Raw genomic sequence first — 18611 nt, 5'->3', positions numbered from 1 at the left:
ATCATATGCACAGCAATTAAAACAGCAGTCATTGGCAATGGAATTCTTAAGCCTCAAGCTCCTCTCAACAATGCAGTAAGAAGAAAATGTATAAGAGAAATATACAATTGGAGAGAGCAACACCTGAGACACAAATAAACACAAAAGTAGTGCAAGGACACGGTGCGGATACAAAGTGTAAAGATAATGTGAACTATATGAAAATAAAATAGAATGCAAAACAAAGTTACATTATATGTAGACGAAATAGTACATGGAAATAAAAATTATAATAACTGTAGTGAAATAGGATAGTGTACATGTAATATAATAATATCAAATATAATAAAAAAATTGTAAATGTGATATGGTGTGGTAAACATTATATATATATATATATAATATGATTAAGGGAGAAAAGTGTGTCTTGTAGGTTGGAATGGCCAGTTAAGACTTTAGCAGTCTATTTCTATTCTACCCGCCAAGTAATGAGCTGCATATCACACAAAAGAATACCATACACAAGCAAACCTTTGTGTTGCCTTCATGTGTGGTCTGCAGCATGAAATCCTTGGAGAAAAAGTGAGTCCTCTTGATCTGGCCTGATACAACTTAGCTTTGTGACTGATGAAAAACTGTGCGGATATTTTTGAGCTCTATAGTTAGTCACAGATTTCCCAATTTCGAACCAGCTATAGCAGCAGGGTGTCTGGCAGGACAGTCTGTGTGTGTGTGTGTGTGTGTGGTTCTTCATATAACTATTCTATCATTATATCTTATAACGTTTGTGTCTTTCAAACAGATGAAAGAGTTTTAAGGCGAGACACAGCAGCTGAATAGGGTAACTTTTTTAACGTATATATACAGTTTCATCATGAAACTTTGCCAGTTGATTACTTACATTAGAACGAAAAAAGAAATTGTCTGATAGTGCTTTCAGAAATGTTTGACTTTGGCAATACTTACTGCGTATATTTGCACCTCTAGATGTTGGATGAAGCCAGTGACAATCTTAATTTAATTTTTACAACATATTAGAGTCCAAAGGCTTTCCAGAACAGATTTTGGATATAGCCATTTTTCATTTTTATACATAAAGAAATAGTGCATACAGATATTAAAGGTATTTTTTAAGAACAAATTGTATCATTTATAGGCCTACATAACTTAATGCATTGTAACACAAAATGAGCAAGGATGTAGCTACATAAAGAACAACACAAATAGATCTAACAATAATAGCCTACTCAACTAGGCTACACACATTCACTATCTAAGGGTGTATTCACACATGCCGTGTTTAGTTCGGATGAAACAAACTCAGGTGCACTTCCGCCTTCGGTGCGCATCTTAAAGACATGTGTGAATACAGCAATCGCACTCTGGGGCGGACCAAACAAACGCTCCGAGACCCAGCTGAAGAGGTAGTCTCGGTGCTTTTCCAAACGCACTCTGCTGCAGTTCGTTTGTGGTGTGAATTTGGCCGGACTCGATCCGACCCAATTGCAGGAAGCACTGCGCCTTTTCTTTCTTTTCTTTTTTAATAAATTGCCATCAGATTCACATTATGGGAAAGTGTTGTTGCCGCCATTGTTAGGAAGATTAGTTGTGGTTTGACCTGGAGCCCCGAGCGTAAATATTGCATTTGATAATGACGCTTACACATGCTGATATGTTCAGTGATCAGATGGAGAGGAGCGTCTCCCGTTGCCTACAGTGCCAACAGGTTCACGCTGCGCTTTGCATAAAGTGTGTGTTTTTATTGTTCTTCCCAACGGGACCGTCAATACTGTACCCGTGTCAGTTTGAGCTTATTCTTCTCACGAGCCGCGCGTCCAGCAGCAAAAATACAGTAAAAATGATGTTTCACATCGTAGGCTACAAGCCACATAACGTGGCATTGACATAGGGCTACATATTATAACCATATGAAACAACAATAATTTGATGTTTTTCTTCTTTATGTATAGGCTAGATGTAGGCCTTTTTATTATTTTTAACCCCATATTATATCAATGGTAAATTTGCAGTTTTTACTTTGTTCTTCCTGCTTCTCTCCACCCCAGAATGTCTGTCCAATGAATGAATGACCTCAGATCACGTGTGGTTTTGCTTCGTTATGCTGGTTCACTTGCAAAAGGGGCAATATGAAAGTGGACCACACCAACAAAAAAAAATCTAAATTCTATTTGGTCTGGACCAAAGCAAGTGAACTAACGGACTTTCCATGTGTGAATACACCCTAAGTTACAGTGATGGCAAATGTAGGGTCTGCTCACTCTAACTAAGCAGAGCACAGGCACATGGACACACACACACATACAGAGCAGCTGATAGAAGAACACTTTGAGACACATGCACATTTATTTTCGAGCAGTTATGACCATGCACCGGCATGCTAATTGTGCTCATTGCTCATTAATTGTGCAGCACTAAAAATGAAAGCGTTTTGGTCGGTTGGTCGTAGTCAAGGCAGGGGGCTGCCATTGTTTAGGGGGCCGCCTTAGCCATAAAGAGCTGGGGGAAACACTGCTTTATCACAGTGTGTATATTACCATCTCACGGTATGGATATGGATGGATGTAATGTATTGTCTGAAAAATGCTAAATAGATGAAGTAACCACAAAAGAACATTTGTCGTTGGCCATTCCAATAAAGTAAGGAACTAAGGATTAGTACTAAGGAAAACGGGACAAATTAATTGAACTTGACCTTACACTAGTATGAGTATATGAATGCGCTATTAATGTATGAGAGAGAGGGAAGCATACTCTACAGACACAAGTTATCACAGTAATGGAATTCAACTTGTTGAGTTCCTCTCATTTTTCAGTCGCTCCCTCTCTGTCTCACCTCTATTTTCTCAAGTGTTCTTCACCTCTAATGAGACACCATTGAAAAGCATTTAAAACTAATTTTCAGATTTACGCAATGAAACCAGCTTCTTGTCAAAACACCTTCTGCTTTTGCATTTGATTGCCGGTAAATATATTAAATCACTAGAAAATGAAGACTCAAATTAACTGAATTCCACCTGACTAGATTTATGATGGATATTTGTATTGCAAAATAAAATGCTATCATTTGCTTGGAATATTCAAGCAGTCATTTGCACCAAACAAGAGTCTGTTTTTTTTCTTCCCGAATACCACTAAAGACACTATTAGTTTCACTTTGTCTGGGTAAGTAGGTGCAACGGCCCCCAAAAAACATTTATATCCCTGAGCAGAAAAACTTCTTCATCAAACTTTAATCACTCCCAAGCGGTGTCCTCCTCTTAAAGGTGAAGTAAGCGATTTATTTATGTTAATATAAGTGTTAAATCGCTCTTTATTCGTACAGTGATCACTTATATAGCAGATCTCTCAGTCACTCTGCATGTAATCGGCAAATAAACTTTTCGGGGATCCCACTACTGATAACCAATCAGAAGAGAGAACACTACAAACCGGCACCCGTCTCACTGCCGGTGCTCATACAGAGCGACAGATGGGTGAATGTGTATGCGCCTGCAATGGGGGAGCAGGTAAAAATCCTTCGCAATGTCTGTTTTGATGGTTTTTATAATGTTTTATCACATTTATGGATCTGAGATGATGCTAGATAACTCGTTGCTTGAAGACCGCAGTGCATTAATGTGGTGACGTGGGGACGAGGGAGGGGACCGCTTACTGCAGTCACTTACAGGAAGTTAGCTAAACTGACCATTCCTCTTACTGAACCCTTAATCGAAGACAGCCTGGCCTCTTTCCAGATTGTCACTGAGGTGGAGGGGAAAGGTCGAAATGTGACAGTTTTAGCCTTTTAAAAAATGAAATATTATTATATTATGCAAACACTGGAAATGATTTGGCATGATCGGTGAATACCCTTATGGATCCTATGGCTTCTTTCTCCACTTATATTAGTCCAAAAGCTAAAGGTCTCATGATTTAACCTTTCCTATGTGAATTATGACAACCTCAGTTAGTTTTTTCCCCGCCTTTTTTTATTTTATTTTTTTTAGATTTTTTTTGGGGCATTTTTATGCTTTATTGATAGTGTAGAGACAGAGTTGAAATGGGGCAGAGAGGGGAGTGACATGCAGAGAACGGCCGCGGGCTGGAATCGAACCCGGGTCCGCTGCTGGCCGAGGCCCATGGGGGGACGCCTTACCAACTGAGCTAAGGGCGCCCCCTTCCCCGCGTTTTTTAGGCATGAGAACTGATAGTTAAAGAATTAAGATACATTAAGATATATTAGAAAGAGTTATGTTGATCACTCAATATAAAAGCCAGTGTATTTGTCTTTTTTTTTAAAAATAAGATTTGGTCCAGAATTTTCAATGCAGGAAAAAAAATGGTTAATTAATATTGAGGCTGCATGCGACCAAAGTGCGGCCAGCCAGCGGTGAGTTCATCTACTTGATCAAGACTGGCAGCCTAATCTCTTTGGAAGGCAGTTCATTGTGTATCAGCCTGAATTGCAAATTGATAAGTGCTTTGGGAACACAAAGACACCGCATCATGTGCCTCGACCAAAAAAAAACAAAAACAAAATGGGCCCAGCTTCCTGCCACTCAGGCTCCACTAATGAAAATAAACCAACTGGCCACTTGTGACCGTGTATAGCGGCATCATACAATGTCAACAATCCCCGTCTGCATTATGCAAAAAAATTGTGGGTAAACAACAGACTGAGGGACACAAATTGGCTCAACACCAGCTGTCTAATTAGCTTTGTGCTGCTCTTGAAAAAGCAAACAAACAGTGAAAGTGGGACGGTCTGAAAGCTGGCCAGGCATGGGTTCTAAAGTGTTCTCTGTTCCCCACAAATCAGACCGGGTGCTCCACAAAGAGAGAGGAAGAGAGAGACAGAAAAAGAGAGAGAGAGAGAGAGAGAGAGAGAGAGAGACATTTCAAATAAAACAAACAGATCATACGTTAAGTCCCCTGGAAGGCCCTTCGCTCCATTATTTTGGAAGCGCTGTAAAGACTCACAAGAGACTCGGGGTAGAATTTACATTTTAATGAAACCTTAGATGATTGCTATTATGGGGAGTTCCTCACAAATGCCTAGTTAAAGCTCACCTGAAGCACACACACACACACAGACACACAGAGAAGAAAGCATACAGCACACGTACAAAGCAGAAACAACAACATACAAATGCACCCGCTAATGTTCACACACTCCTGCTGAGAGGTTGCTGCAGAAAAACAAATTGTCCTGTAAACATAGGCAGAGAGCACAGAGAGGACACCCAGGGGTACATTACATGACAAAACAAAAACACATTCTCTCCCAGCGCGACGTAATAATAGCTGGGGGAAAAAAACAAAAGCAACAATTTTCTTTTGCTTTAGCCAACTGTACAAATGGAAGCTTTTTCAATAGGACGCGAGAAAGAAATCCAGTAGAAAAATGTAGGTGAACAGGGAAACAAAGTATTTTTTTTTCCTATTGATTGTTTGACATTTTAATGATTAAACGTTCATGTTACTTGCTGTAAACTTTGTTCCAGTAACTGTAAGACACCCAAGATTTTGGCTTCACACAGATATGCAACGTGCTCATTTTCACAAGGTTAAAGGTCCATCAGAAACACTGAAAGACCTTTAGAGGAAACGCAGGGGTGCCCATTACGTCGATCGGCATGGTGGGTAGATCGCATGGCATTCTTAAAAAATAAAAAATAAAAAAATCCACTGGCTCAATATAGGCTCCTAATCTTTAAAGGCCCCGAACAACTTTATTTAAAATAATAAACAATTGACTGGCTCATTATAGGCCCCTAGCCTTAGTAGGTAAGGGGGGCATACAGAGATATGGCACCAGTACATTTTTGATATTTTTTTAATTACATTGTTCGTAGCTACGAAGATCAGGGGCCTATATTGAGCTATACTGTATCCAAAAAAATAAATACTTCACAGAGAGATTTTTTAAACCTGTAATTTTTTTCTTTCTGCTTTTTGGTAATTCTGTGTCCCCAAATTATTCCAGAAAATAGTACTAAATAGCTCACATAGGACGCAGCTGATTTAGCCTTAGTATTTTTCTCAAAATGCACCAGATTGATACATTTTACTTTAAAAGTTTCACATTTCTCTTCCGCGGGGGCATGCCCCCGGACCCCCCTAAAAGGCCCTGAGTATTACCTTAAAATGATTTGTTTATTAATCAAAATAAATATTTCACGTTTTGTGAGGGGGGCCTACGAAACCTCTCAGCCCCAGGGCCTAATATGTTTTGCATTTTTATAGTAGGTAGATCTTCCTGACTTGGTCATTATAAAAGTAGCTCACAATCTGAAAACGTGTGGGCACCTCTGTTTTAAAGGATCTTCTGTGATTTCACACACACAAAAAATGTAAAACGCACACACATCTTGGGGATATAAGCTGGTGTTCTTCTGTTCATTCTCAGCTCAATCATGTTACCACTTGTGATGAATATTGACTCATTGCTTTGCTTGCAAGTAAAAAATCTACCTGACTTTGAAACTGCCTGACTCAGATGTCTTTATTGAAACTCTTGGGTTTTACTAAATTAGCTATTTGAATTTCACTGACATAATGGGGGTCTTCTTTTTAGCTGTTGTAATGTCAGGCATGGTGGTAAGTAGCAAGTACACAGGCAGTGACCAGTGTTACTGACGGATTTCACTGGGCTGAAGATGGCATGTATCAAGACTCGTCACTTCACTGTCATTTAGCTAACATCCTGTGTGGGAGTGAGGACAAATCCACATTCACACTGCGGTCGTAGGCGTGAGTGAATGATTAGTGCATGGCCTACAGTAGTGGCTGTCATCACTTAAAGGTCCCATGTCCAGTGTTAAAGGGAGTTTGCAGGTTTTTTTCAGCACAGACTTGGTAGAATTGTAATATAATATTCATAAGTAAGTTTTTTAAATTAGTGTATAATTGCTTGAAATGAAAGTTTTAGTTTCTTTTATTACCTTAGAATGAGCCTTTTATACCTTTTTTAACGGTGCGCGCCTCCGTGTTGCACCCGACATGTTTCTACAGTAGCACTGAAAGGACAAACTTAACGGCCTTACGCGTTCTTATTAGGGCTGTCAAAATTAACGCGTCAACGCAGGGTGATTAATTTCTGGAATTAACGCGTTAATTTTTTTTATCGCAATAAACGCATGTGCAGAATGATCCGCCCCGTGCATCCCACCGGCTCTGTACTACAGTCACTCTAATGTTGCGGCTGACCCAGGATCAGTAACTGCGCACAGCCAAACATAACAGCACGCTAGCCCATGCCGTGTTTTAAAGTTTTAAACTGCTAACGGTCACGTCTGTGTCGGGGGCATAGATTGTATATAAAATCAACTGCCGCGGGTGACAGTTGATGTCGGGAGCAACAGGAGGAGAAACATTGTCCGCTCTGTTCAGAGCCCGCGAGGACAAAAACGTCTGCAGTTTTCAGAGGTGTGTGTGAGTAGACATCAACATAACGTTGGCTTCCTGGCACAAATGAACAGTCCCCTAGGATGTGTTTGCGCGTACACACACACACACACACCGCGGACTGTAATCAAGTTGTATTCAAGAATGCACAACCTATAGATTCACCAAATAAATGCCATTATAGCCTATATTTGCCCAAAGACATAGTAAAGAGACAGACCAATTGAATTATAGTGTGGTAGGTATAATTTTAGTTTGATTTAAATTTATTTTCAGTATTAAAACCATCATTTGGATTTTCAATTAATAAAAATACTAATTTTAAATGTACATATGCACCTTCTGTCCTTTATCTTTCCGTTCATACAACAATATACAGAGAAAATTCGAATTTTTCGGGTATATTTCGAATGGTCAAATTAATCGTGATTAATCCACAGAATCCTGTGATTAATCTGATTAAAAATGTTAATGGTTTGACAGCCCTAGTTCTTATATATAGTGGGAGTCTTGGGGAAATGCACCTGCGGGACGACGAAGAAGAAGTACTATTCACTAAATGACTAAATACATCTTGATCTAATCTCTTGATATTGTGGAAAGACTTGAGGCAGTGGTGGATGATTTTAGTTACTAAAGCCTCTTGTCCTTAAAGGCCACTGTAGCTTCTGTTAATTCTCAGAATAGGAGTGATAGACATTCTGTAGAGACTTGTGATGTAGAACTTTTGTCACTACATTGCGACAAAATACAGGGTTTTTTACGCACTGCAACTTTGAAAAAAGATGGCGGAAATTGCAGCTTTGAATCCATGCCGTTAATGAAACTTTTTTCATGTGACATCGAACAAAACACAAAGGCAGTTTAATGCTTTTGAAAAACGACTCCACCTTGTCGTGTGGCAGTCCAAAACACTCCTAGCTCATTCAGAATACATAGGCGTCATCTTATCTGCAAGGGCCCCTGATCTTATCGCTTAGCCTAGTGGAAAACTATTGCCAGGTATAGCAAGGCTGTCATATGGCACACACACACACACACACACACACACACACACACACACACACACACACACACACACACACACACACACACACACAGCGCTGTTGACAAGCCACGGCTCGCCATTGCTTTTTTTCACCACACCGCTGGCAGCTCCCATGTGATAATACATAAACACAAAGGTAGGCTATGCTGCAGGGTCTCCGATAGCAACACGGGGGAAATATGAAACCCAGTGGTGATTTGTATCTGCCTTATTAAACAAGGAGCTGACCTCCAACCATAGGGAAAACAATAGATTAGTCACTCAACAGTATGGCGGATGACGTTATGCCGTTGCAAGGAAGAGCCCCTTGTCCTTTGACATGATTCAAGATGGTTTATTTGTCATTATGCACAACAATTACAGCAGCAGTGTCATTGGCGATGGAATTTGTAAGTCCATAGGCCCCTTTCAACAATGCAATATAGAAGAAGAAAAATGCAACACCTGAGCCACAGATAAACACAACAGTACTGCAAGGACACAGTGCAGATAAAAAAGTGTGGAGTTAAGGTGCACCATATAAATATATAGAATATGAAATAAAGTTAAGTTAACTGTAGACAAAATACATGGAAATACAGAAGACCGATAACTGCAGTGAAAAAGAGAACACTGTACACGTAATATAATAATGTTAAATATAATTTAAAAAAAATTGTGTTTACCAATATGGTGTGGTTAACATTAGACATATGTGCAGCATGAACATGCTTTCTCTGTCTTCTTTCGTCCACTGGCACACGCAGTCTTTCATTGTCCTGTTAGACAATGGAAAAGGCTGATGCAGCAGTCTGATGCGGCCAGGCGTCTCTCCCTGGCACAACATTAGCACAGCCGATACTGACTCGGCACTCGCTGTACACTTGCTTGAGAAAACAAACATGCGCACGCACCAGTCGTTTAGTTTAAGCTAATGTCTAAAGTTGAACTAATGTCCCTTACCTAACAGTGGCTAAATGCTAGTTGGCTGATGGTGCACCCTTTTTTTTATAGCCAATGTTTGCTTGGTTTTTTCCATTACCAATATAAAATGTCATGTTAGTGTACATCGGTGCTCAGTCATAAGCAGTGAGACAATGGATGAAGGATTAGTTGAACGCCTCAATGCATTATATTCTATTATTTGTGTCACCGCGGAGCTCAATGTTGTCTTCCTTTTCATAAGAAAATTGTATTTTCCACCATAAATTGACAGACAGAAATATTGCGTTTATGCGCTTCTGTGGGAGAGGACCTATACAGACCCCCCTGTAAGGAAACGTACGCCTATGAACTTGGGTATAAAGGAACCTTTTGTCTTTTTCACATCAGCATACATCTGTACAAAGGACGCTTATCGAACCAGAGAGGCAAACCAGCAGTTACCTTGGTGATGGTGACCGCAGTTTTGGTTTGCTTAAAAAAAAGAAAAAAATCCATTTTGAACACTAGTAAATGTGGAATGAGAAGCGATACTCTTGGAGGAGTGAGGCCAGTTCTTGAATATATTAATCGAAAGGTATTTACACTGCTGAAATTGACTGAGGTTGGGGGGGGGAGGCATTTAATTGACCTTACATTATAGGGTCCCCTCTCTCGCTCACTCCGCCACATGAAACATTAGTGCTTCTTTTTCATTCATCCTCCTCCCCTCCTCCTGTCCTTTTCTCATTTTCTCCTCTCCTCTCCTCTCCTCTGCTCTCTCTCTCTCTCTCTCTGCATGGCTCACTCTCAGACGTTATCTCAAAGAGCAGATCACCATGGCAACAATTAGTCACATCGTCATTGCCCACACTTGTATTTGATGGCTGTTTTTTTTTTTTTTTTTTTTCGAGGAGTTTTAGTCGATGCACCCATACCTCGCACTGGGCAGCTCGCCAGATAACCTGTTTCTAGTGACGAAAGGAACAATGTTGCCATCTGTAGGAGCCGTGGGTTTTTTCACACAGCGGCTGACATTGAACAAACATCAAGCGATAAAAGGGATGACTCATGACAGCCAATCACATGGCAATTAGGACAGACAGCTCTCTAACCATGAGCTGTCTATGGCTTGAATCATATCTCACCACGTTTGAAACACAGCTAAGTCCTACAAGTCCCTCTCTTGAAAGGGAAGTGACTGTCTGGCCATATAGCCTTTATTGCCCTTGAAGGTAATGGAAATGGAAGACCCAAAGATGCCGCTGTCTTCCTCCAGTTGCCTGATATTAAATGCAGCCATACACCATAATGGTGGTATGATGCAAGCCGGACTCGGCTTTAAAGTACAGTATGAGTGGTAACGGTGGCAGCTTGGTTTGATTAAACGTGAAGAAAATATTTGGGCTTACGACCAGGACTTACATTAATTCATCAGGCCTGTCTGCCATATTGTATATATCTCCAAATGAAAAGGGCTCTCTCTTGCAATGCGGTGGGTACCCACTCAATGCGAGCGATAATATATTGGCTTCAAGTGTTACCTTTGAAAATCTTGGACCGGCTTTCTGCTCTCTGGAGGTGCTAATTACCTTTTTTTTTCTCCCCAACTCTTACCGTTAAGTGATGTAATACTTCATAGTCGCAAATAATTTTCCATGTGGGACAGATCAGCGCTCTTATTATTTATTCTTGCCCGGCTCCAAATTCTTGCCAAGAGAAAAAAAAGTGTGTTAAAACGTTTACCTACATTGTCAGTTTTCAGTTCCTCAAATAGTTGCTAGGGAAGTGAAGGGACAAAAAAAAAGCTGCTCATTCAGATAAAGAGATATTGCGCCATATTTGGCAGGCTGGACTCAGGTCTGCTCGTGGCATCTCTGCCAGGGCACCGGTGTGTGGGGGCCCCTGCTAAGAAACAAGCCCAGGGGATACATATAGTCATTATTATTCTGCAGAGCTGTTAAGCAAGAGAGATCTTATTCAACATTTTCATAGCCTGGATTTGCAAATATGGCTTGTTGTCCCCTAAAGATAAACGGCCATGTCGCACAGACACACCAGTCACTGGCACACGACTCTGTCTGCTTTCAGCTTCTCTACCAAGAAAAAGACAGCAGCTTCCCAGTGGCTGGGACTGTTATGTAGCTCTGCTAGTGCTCTGCCAGACATGGGAAATATTAAACAGGCAGTTGGCCTGCAGATGATCAGTGGACTTCTTTATGTTGTGAAGAGTACTGTCTTTATCAGCTCTGCAGCAGTGAACAAACCACACTGGCACATATGAGTGTGATATGTTAAATAAGAAATGTGTAAAAGGTGATGTATGAAAAGCATATATTTCTGCATTATATATGATATATGATTTGGATGACTCCTTTCTGAGCTGTTCATCTGAGTTTACATTGGATTCAGCAAGCAGGCACTTAATAAAAAAGAAAAAGGCTTGTAGGATGTTTTCCATTTCATTTACTGCCCCGTACGCTGCATTTTTTAAAGTTTCCCTAACCAAAGTGTTCCTATATTTGGCTGCATAACGTACCAACCAACCCCACTGCGAGGTAAATGATCCCCCCCCAAAAAAAAACCTTTCTTTAAAATTCACTTTCTGAATGTTATGCATTGCAAATTAATGCAAGCAACTCTTTTCCTTTCATTATTTATTCATTGGGAGCAGTTTTTCCCCTCTGTATCCATGCAGAGGCTTTTTTCCCCTCCAGAGGACAAAGATACAGTAAAACCAGGTGGTATTCTAAAAAAATAATGATAATAATAGATGAGCATAAGTTTAAAAGATTGCACACACTCCTGGCAAAATAGCAGATTGAAAACAATAGCTTGACACACGGAGATAAAAATACTTTCTGACTTGTTTTTTCAATTATACTGCTGAGTATTCCGGGTGAGGCAAAACAAGCCTATCCCTTTCTTTTCTTTTTTCAGGCAGATTTGCATGAAGTTTTATGGAGATTACCAGTTCACAAAAGCTTCGACTGTTGATCCCTTGCCAGTCAGTGTTATTCAGGGATGGAGCTCAGATATCTTTAAATACCATGCGCATCACTGTATAAATGTGATGGAAAAACACATCAAGAGATTTGATTTGAATCTACTTCAGCAGCACATTGGTGGCAGACATTCATTATGGTGCCTGTTTTATTTTGGAAAGTATTGAACTGACATTGATCTTTAGGAAATAAGGTTTCATTTTTGAGTGTCGAAAAATAAAGTGTATGAGCCCTTAAAGGCACTACGAGTAAGATGGCACGTTGGCGTCCCCTTTGGACAAAAGCGGTAGTATTTTTACGACGCCCGCTGTCGCAAATGCTCGTGCCAGGCGCGTGAGCGTGGACTGAGAAGGGCGCAATATAGTGCACGTTCGTGTGTTGAAAGTGTGAGGACTCTTTTCGGCTCCGTGAGAGTGGTTTTGACACTGCATCAACTAATGCCAGTCAGTACACACACCTGCTTGCAATGAGTTGATTCAGCAGCGTCACCTAACTACTCTCTCTCTCACGGAGCTGTGTCCTTACAGAAAGCGAATGAATGAGAGACGGCAGTTAGTAGACTATGGATCACGATGAGGTAATGTGTTTGTGTTGTTGATGTAAATAATGACTATTTCAGATAATGGTTATCTGATGATGGTGAAGCAAAGCAAACTTTGTGTTAGTACCAACCGCTCATTCATTTAGCAGTCTAGTTTCGCTCTCGTGAAATTGTATACACGTTGCTTGGCAACGTCCTCCCGCCCGCCTATCACTCACTCTCCCTTTTCGCTTTTCTTCATTGCATTCTCTTTTTTTTCTTTGATGGTTCAGCCCCGTTATCAGTCATTTATGACGACAAATAACTGTCTCAAACAAGGCTCCCGCTCCCCTTCCCTCACCTGGAGGGATAGGCTTCTCAAATCGCGTTGCAGCGCCACACTGAAATCTGCAACCAATACGGATATGTGACCATAGAGCCTGCACGAGCGAACCGAAAATCGGACTGGGTGTGCGACCAGACCAAAAGCAGTAATAAAAACTATATAAAAACGTCTTTCTTTGCACTGATGGTCTCGTTTGCTGTTAAAGGTAATTTATGATTATCAGAGGAAACATGAGGTTGTTTAAAAGATATTTAAATGTTACTCGTATCCGCTTTAATGAGCTCGAAGTTGAATTTGCATTCCTTTAAACATGCTGCTGCTTTATCTCCAGGAAGTCATCACAGCCATCACCAGACCTTAGACAACCCCCATTTAATTAAAGCCACTACGAGTAACATGGCACCTTGGCGTCCCCTTTGGACAAAAGCGGTAGTATTTTTACGACGCTTGCTGTCGCAAAGCTGTTTTCTAGCTCGTGCCAGGCGTGCGAGTTTGAACTGAGAAGGGCGCAATATAGTGCATGTCCGTGTGTTGAAAGTGTGAGGACTCTTTTCGGCTCTGTGAGAGTGGTTTTGACGCTGCAGCAACTAATGCCAGTCAGTGCTACACACACCTGATTGCAATGAGTTGATGCAGCAGCGTCACCTAACTAATCTCTCTCACGGAGCTGAAAGATTACGTGTCCTCACAGAAAGCGAATGAACGAGAGACGGCAGTTAGTATGAATCACGATGAGGTAATGTGTTATGTTGTTGTAAATAATGACTATTTCAGATAATTGTTATCTGATGATGGTGAAGCAAAGTAAACTTTGTGTTAGTACCAACCGCCCATTCATTTAGGAGTAAACACTGCAGTATAGTTTCGCTCTCGTGAAATTGTATACACGTTGCTTGGCAACGCCCTCGTCCCGCCCGTAGCCTATATCACTCTCCCTTTTAGCTTTTCTTCATTGCATTCTCTTTTTTTTCTTTGATGGTTCAGCCCCGTTATCAGTCATTATGACGACAAATAACTCAAACAAGGCTCCCGCTCCCCTTCCCTCACCTGGAGGGATAGGCTTCTCAAATTGCTTTGCAGCGCCACACTGAAATCTGCGACCAATATGTGACCATAGAGCCTGCACGAGCGAACCGAAAATTGGACTGGGTGTGCGACCAGACCAAAAGCAGTAAAAACTATATAAAAACGTATTTCTTTGCACTGATGGTCTCGTTTGCTGTTAAAGGTAATTTATGATTATCAGAGGAAACATGAGGCTGTTTAAAAGATATTTAAATGTTACTCGTAGCCGCTTTAAGCTGGATCAAGCTCCTAACATAGACAGACTGCACCGATTGTTAAAAGGCCTTTCCCCCCAAAACCTTTAAATGTCTCTTGCACTAGACGTCCTCAAGACTGCATTGATCCTCCTCGGGGTGCATTAACCTATCAATGCAGTAAGCCCTGTGCATTATGATTAAGCACATGGAAAACATCCACGTTCCTCTCTCCAGAGGTCGCATGAGAGGCAGCTATACAGTCAGCAGCAAGACACAGCATGGAGTCCTCTCATTAATATTAATGAGATGAGAGTTCACGCAATGCCATATCTATCAAGGAGCAAAGATAGCCCTGATTAAGTGTGGCCGGCAGTATAGTGTGTGTGTGTTTGTGTTTGTGTGTGTGTTTGTGTGTGTGTGTGGGGGGGGGGTATGCTATTAAGCCTATGGCACATCTGGACTGTATAGGTGGGTCCCAAAGTATTGATTGGGACACAATTATATAAGAGAGACAAGGGTGGGACAGGGAAATAGCCAAGCATTGAAGAGTGCGATGTAATTAAATTGCAAGGGGGGGGGGGGGGCTGCTTGTGTGGCACTATAGCGGGCTCCTTGCCACGTTTCCCATTGACTTTCAACTGGACGAGCGGAAGGTCACCAGCAAGGTGTTTAGAGCAATCTCCACAAATTGTTGGGACTGAGGCTTGATAATCTCCAAAGGCTTTAATGGATCTCAGATCTGTTTACCAAGTGAGTGCACCTTACAAAGTCATTTGGCAATTGTTTTACCCTCTAACACAATAATAGAACTGGAATTGGCTCTTTGATCAATGACATCAGTGGTTAAGTTGATATATTCAATAAGCAGAAGCAACCTTGAGCCTGGCGGAATGACTGTGTTGTGTGTGTTGGTGTCTGTGGATCCCAGAGGGAGATGTGTGCGCTCTGTTTGTACTGTACTGAAAGCAGAGGAAACACATTGTACACAGGAGTCATTGGATGGTAATCTGATGTGTCTGATGTCCAATACCATATTGTTCTGAGCTTGTTCCTCTTCAGTAGTTTTAGGTGAGACAATGTGGGTGAATAGGGGCTAATAGTTAACTTACAGATATCATGAAACTTTGTGATTACTTATTTTAAACAATAGGTTTTGTATAACAATGTTTTCATAAATGTTAGAATAAATATACAAATTTAGCCATAAGTGTCCAAAGTCTAAACAGAACATATTCTGGACACAACCATTTTTTTCCATTTTGTAAATCAAAAAAATACTACGAACAGGTCTCAAATGCATTTTTGGCATGTTTGTATGGTTCATAAGACAATTAACAACGCATGAACGAATCCTTCTGTAATAACTTTCTGAAGAGTGCTAGGAATGATTATGGAAAGTTTAGTTGCTGTTGAGATAATGGCCCTTAAAGATGGCTATATAGGAGAAATATACAGTTGTAAATAGACAAGGTTTAGTCAAATAATCACCTAATTGTACATTTCGGACCTTTGATACAGTTACTACGATAAATAATATATGGAAGCAAATTAGACAAAAATATGAAAAAAAATTTGCCCATTGTATCTTGCCTTAATCTATAGCAAATGTCTATCAACAAATGTGTACATACAGTACAGGAAGAAGTGTGTACTGTGCATTGCTGCATGTTTATCCCAAAGTCTTCGGACAGCCCATTATTACAACCAGAGGATCTAAACTGCTGAGTGTACAGTAGTATAAAATAGCAAGGAGGAGGAGGAGGAGGATATTGAGAGTGTTGTACTGTCTTGTCATGCGTAAGAAATTTGATTTTTTTATTTAATTTTTTTTTTGCCAAGGCATGGAAAGAAAAGAGAACCGCGGTCACTGTGCTCTGAGTTGATTTCCAAGGGGCTGGAACGTTTCCTCTGGTCTACTCCGAAGGCATTAATGGTTGAATGGATAGGATTGGACATGCCTGAAGACTCAACCAGCCAGCCCTCCAGATTCCCTCCCAGCAAAATCACAACAGTCTTGCATCTTAAGCTCAAATAAGCACTGTGGTCACTGTGTGCCCCTACCAATAATTTGAGAGTGAAAACCCCTTCCTCACTCATTTATCAAATAGTTATGCAGTTTGTGTTAGACAGAGGCAGACAGAAAGAGAGAGAGAGAGAGAGAGAGAGAGAGAGAGAGAGAGAGAGAGAAAAGGAGAGGCGGGAGGAGACTACAACAGAGCTAGCTTTCACTTCCACAGCAACAACAAACATTATTTGAGTTTCCACTGTTATTGCAGTGTTGAGTGAACTAGTAGTTTAACTACATGTTGCAGTAGCTTGCTCATACCTGCATAGTGATTCAAGTAGTTTGTGTGTAGTTAACTACTCAAACCACAAGCCAAACATTGTTAGTCCATAACAAGAAAGGGAATTCATTGTATATTGTAATTTGACCATTCCTCCTTCCCTCCAATGTTATTTTATATATGGCCCATGAAGACAAAATTTGCCATTTTTAGTTTCTGCAATTAACTCTGTGGCCTTGTTTTGTTGTCATGTGACTTTTTGTATTATATTTAGTTATCATTTTATATTATATACAGGCTATATTGTCAATGTTATGAAGTAGTTTGACCTACTTCTTCTTGGTAGCTTTAGTTAGCCAAACTAGATTTCTCCCTATAGGGTAGTATTGCTCTGGTTCAACTAATTCCAGTGTGAAGTCTTTGGTAGTGTGCAAAGCTAAGGAATGAACCATATTGTTTAATAAGTCCTTAACAAGAACTACTTACGAACTGCAGCTCAGACACAGTTGTCAAATATTCACCCTTTTAAGACGAGATCCTTTTTTTCTGTCCTTTTCTCTCTCATCTTAATTCCAATAGCAATACCCATAGTTCATAGTAATTGTCTCTGGCCTCATTGTCTTTTGCCATGTGAAAAAATGGGGAGATGGATTCCCCATTAAAAAAAAAATGTCCGATTCTCAGGCGAAACAATGAGAAAAATATTACGCGCCTTGGCACAGAAAAAGCCCTCAAAGGCCTTGGCACAAAAGCCTGTACAAATTGAGTAAGATAGAAGCACAAACTCATTAGCTTATACCAGGTTTCCAATCACAGCATTTATTTTTTTAATATATGCTGTATGTCTCAGCCTAGCAAGAGCTCTCCACTGATGAGAAGCACTTTGCACCACTTCAAAGGGACGTAACAGTTCTAGTCTTAGAACTCCTGGCTGATGTTTCCAGCACTGATTTTTTTTTTCCGTTGTCAGTAGAACATACTGTATACGGCCAGATATGTTGTTCACCTTCACATACTCCTCTACTCTTGTTACTAGATTTGGCCCATGACCTCCATCCCCATACTGCTTTCTTCTTTCATTCTATCGGGTGCATAGATGCAGAGTGTCCTGCATTGTCTAAGGCTGTGTTCCAATACCCATACTATCTACTATTCAGTATGATAGAAAAAAAGATTTAGAATGTCCCGATTCTTGTGGCCAGATTGAGTATGGTTAGAAATACCCCCGATGTCTACTACATCCAGCCGAGATTTCTAGTGTTGAAAACAGCACACTATTTGGGCGATTCTGACCCACAATCCAGTGCGCACCGGAAGTGACGTCACATCGATGGAGACTCCATATGAAAACAGACAGGGATGCAACGGATATAAAAGCAAGATGCAAGCTCAAGGCGCAATGTTATGATGAAATAAATAAGTACAAGTATGTACCAACTCTATGCCTTCTACAACGTAGAATAGAAAGAAAAAAAAGAGTATGCGATTTGAAACACGGGCTGTGTTCAGAAAGCCATAGCGTCCTACATCCTACATACTCACCATCTATATACTGCATACTGTCTACTCAAAGATCGATTGTGTATGCGAGGTGCATCGAAACGTTTTCAGTTGAAGTATACTCAAGCAATGAAGAATTTATTCTTCTTCTTGTAAGATTCGGGCAGTTTAGACGCTGTTTAGCGTATAACCGCCATGTACATGTTAGATATTGAACTAGATTTTTACAGTCCTGTGTTCATCATCTGTGTTTTAGACCTCTTGTTTTATAATTATGTTTTGAGGCGGAGGATCCCTCCGACACTCTCTGTCCGGCTCATCATACAGCACTCAGCTGTCTGTGAGTTGAGCTGGACGAG

This window comes from Ammodytes marinus (assembly GCF_949987685.1).
Source record: "Ammodytes marinus genome assembly, chromosome: 10".
In the NCBI taxonomy this organism is placed as follows: domain Eukaryota; kingdom Metazoa; phylum Chordata; class Actinopteri; order Uranoscopiformes; family Ammodytidae; genus Ammodytes; species Ammodytes marinus.
This window is presented reverse-complemented; position numbering follows the sequence as displayed.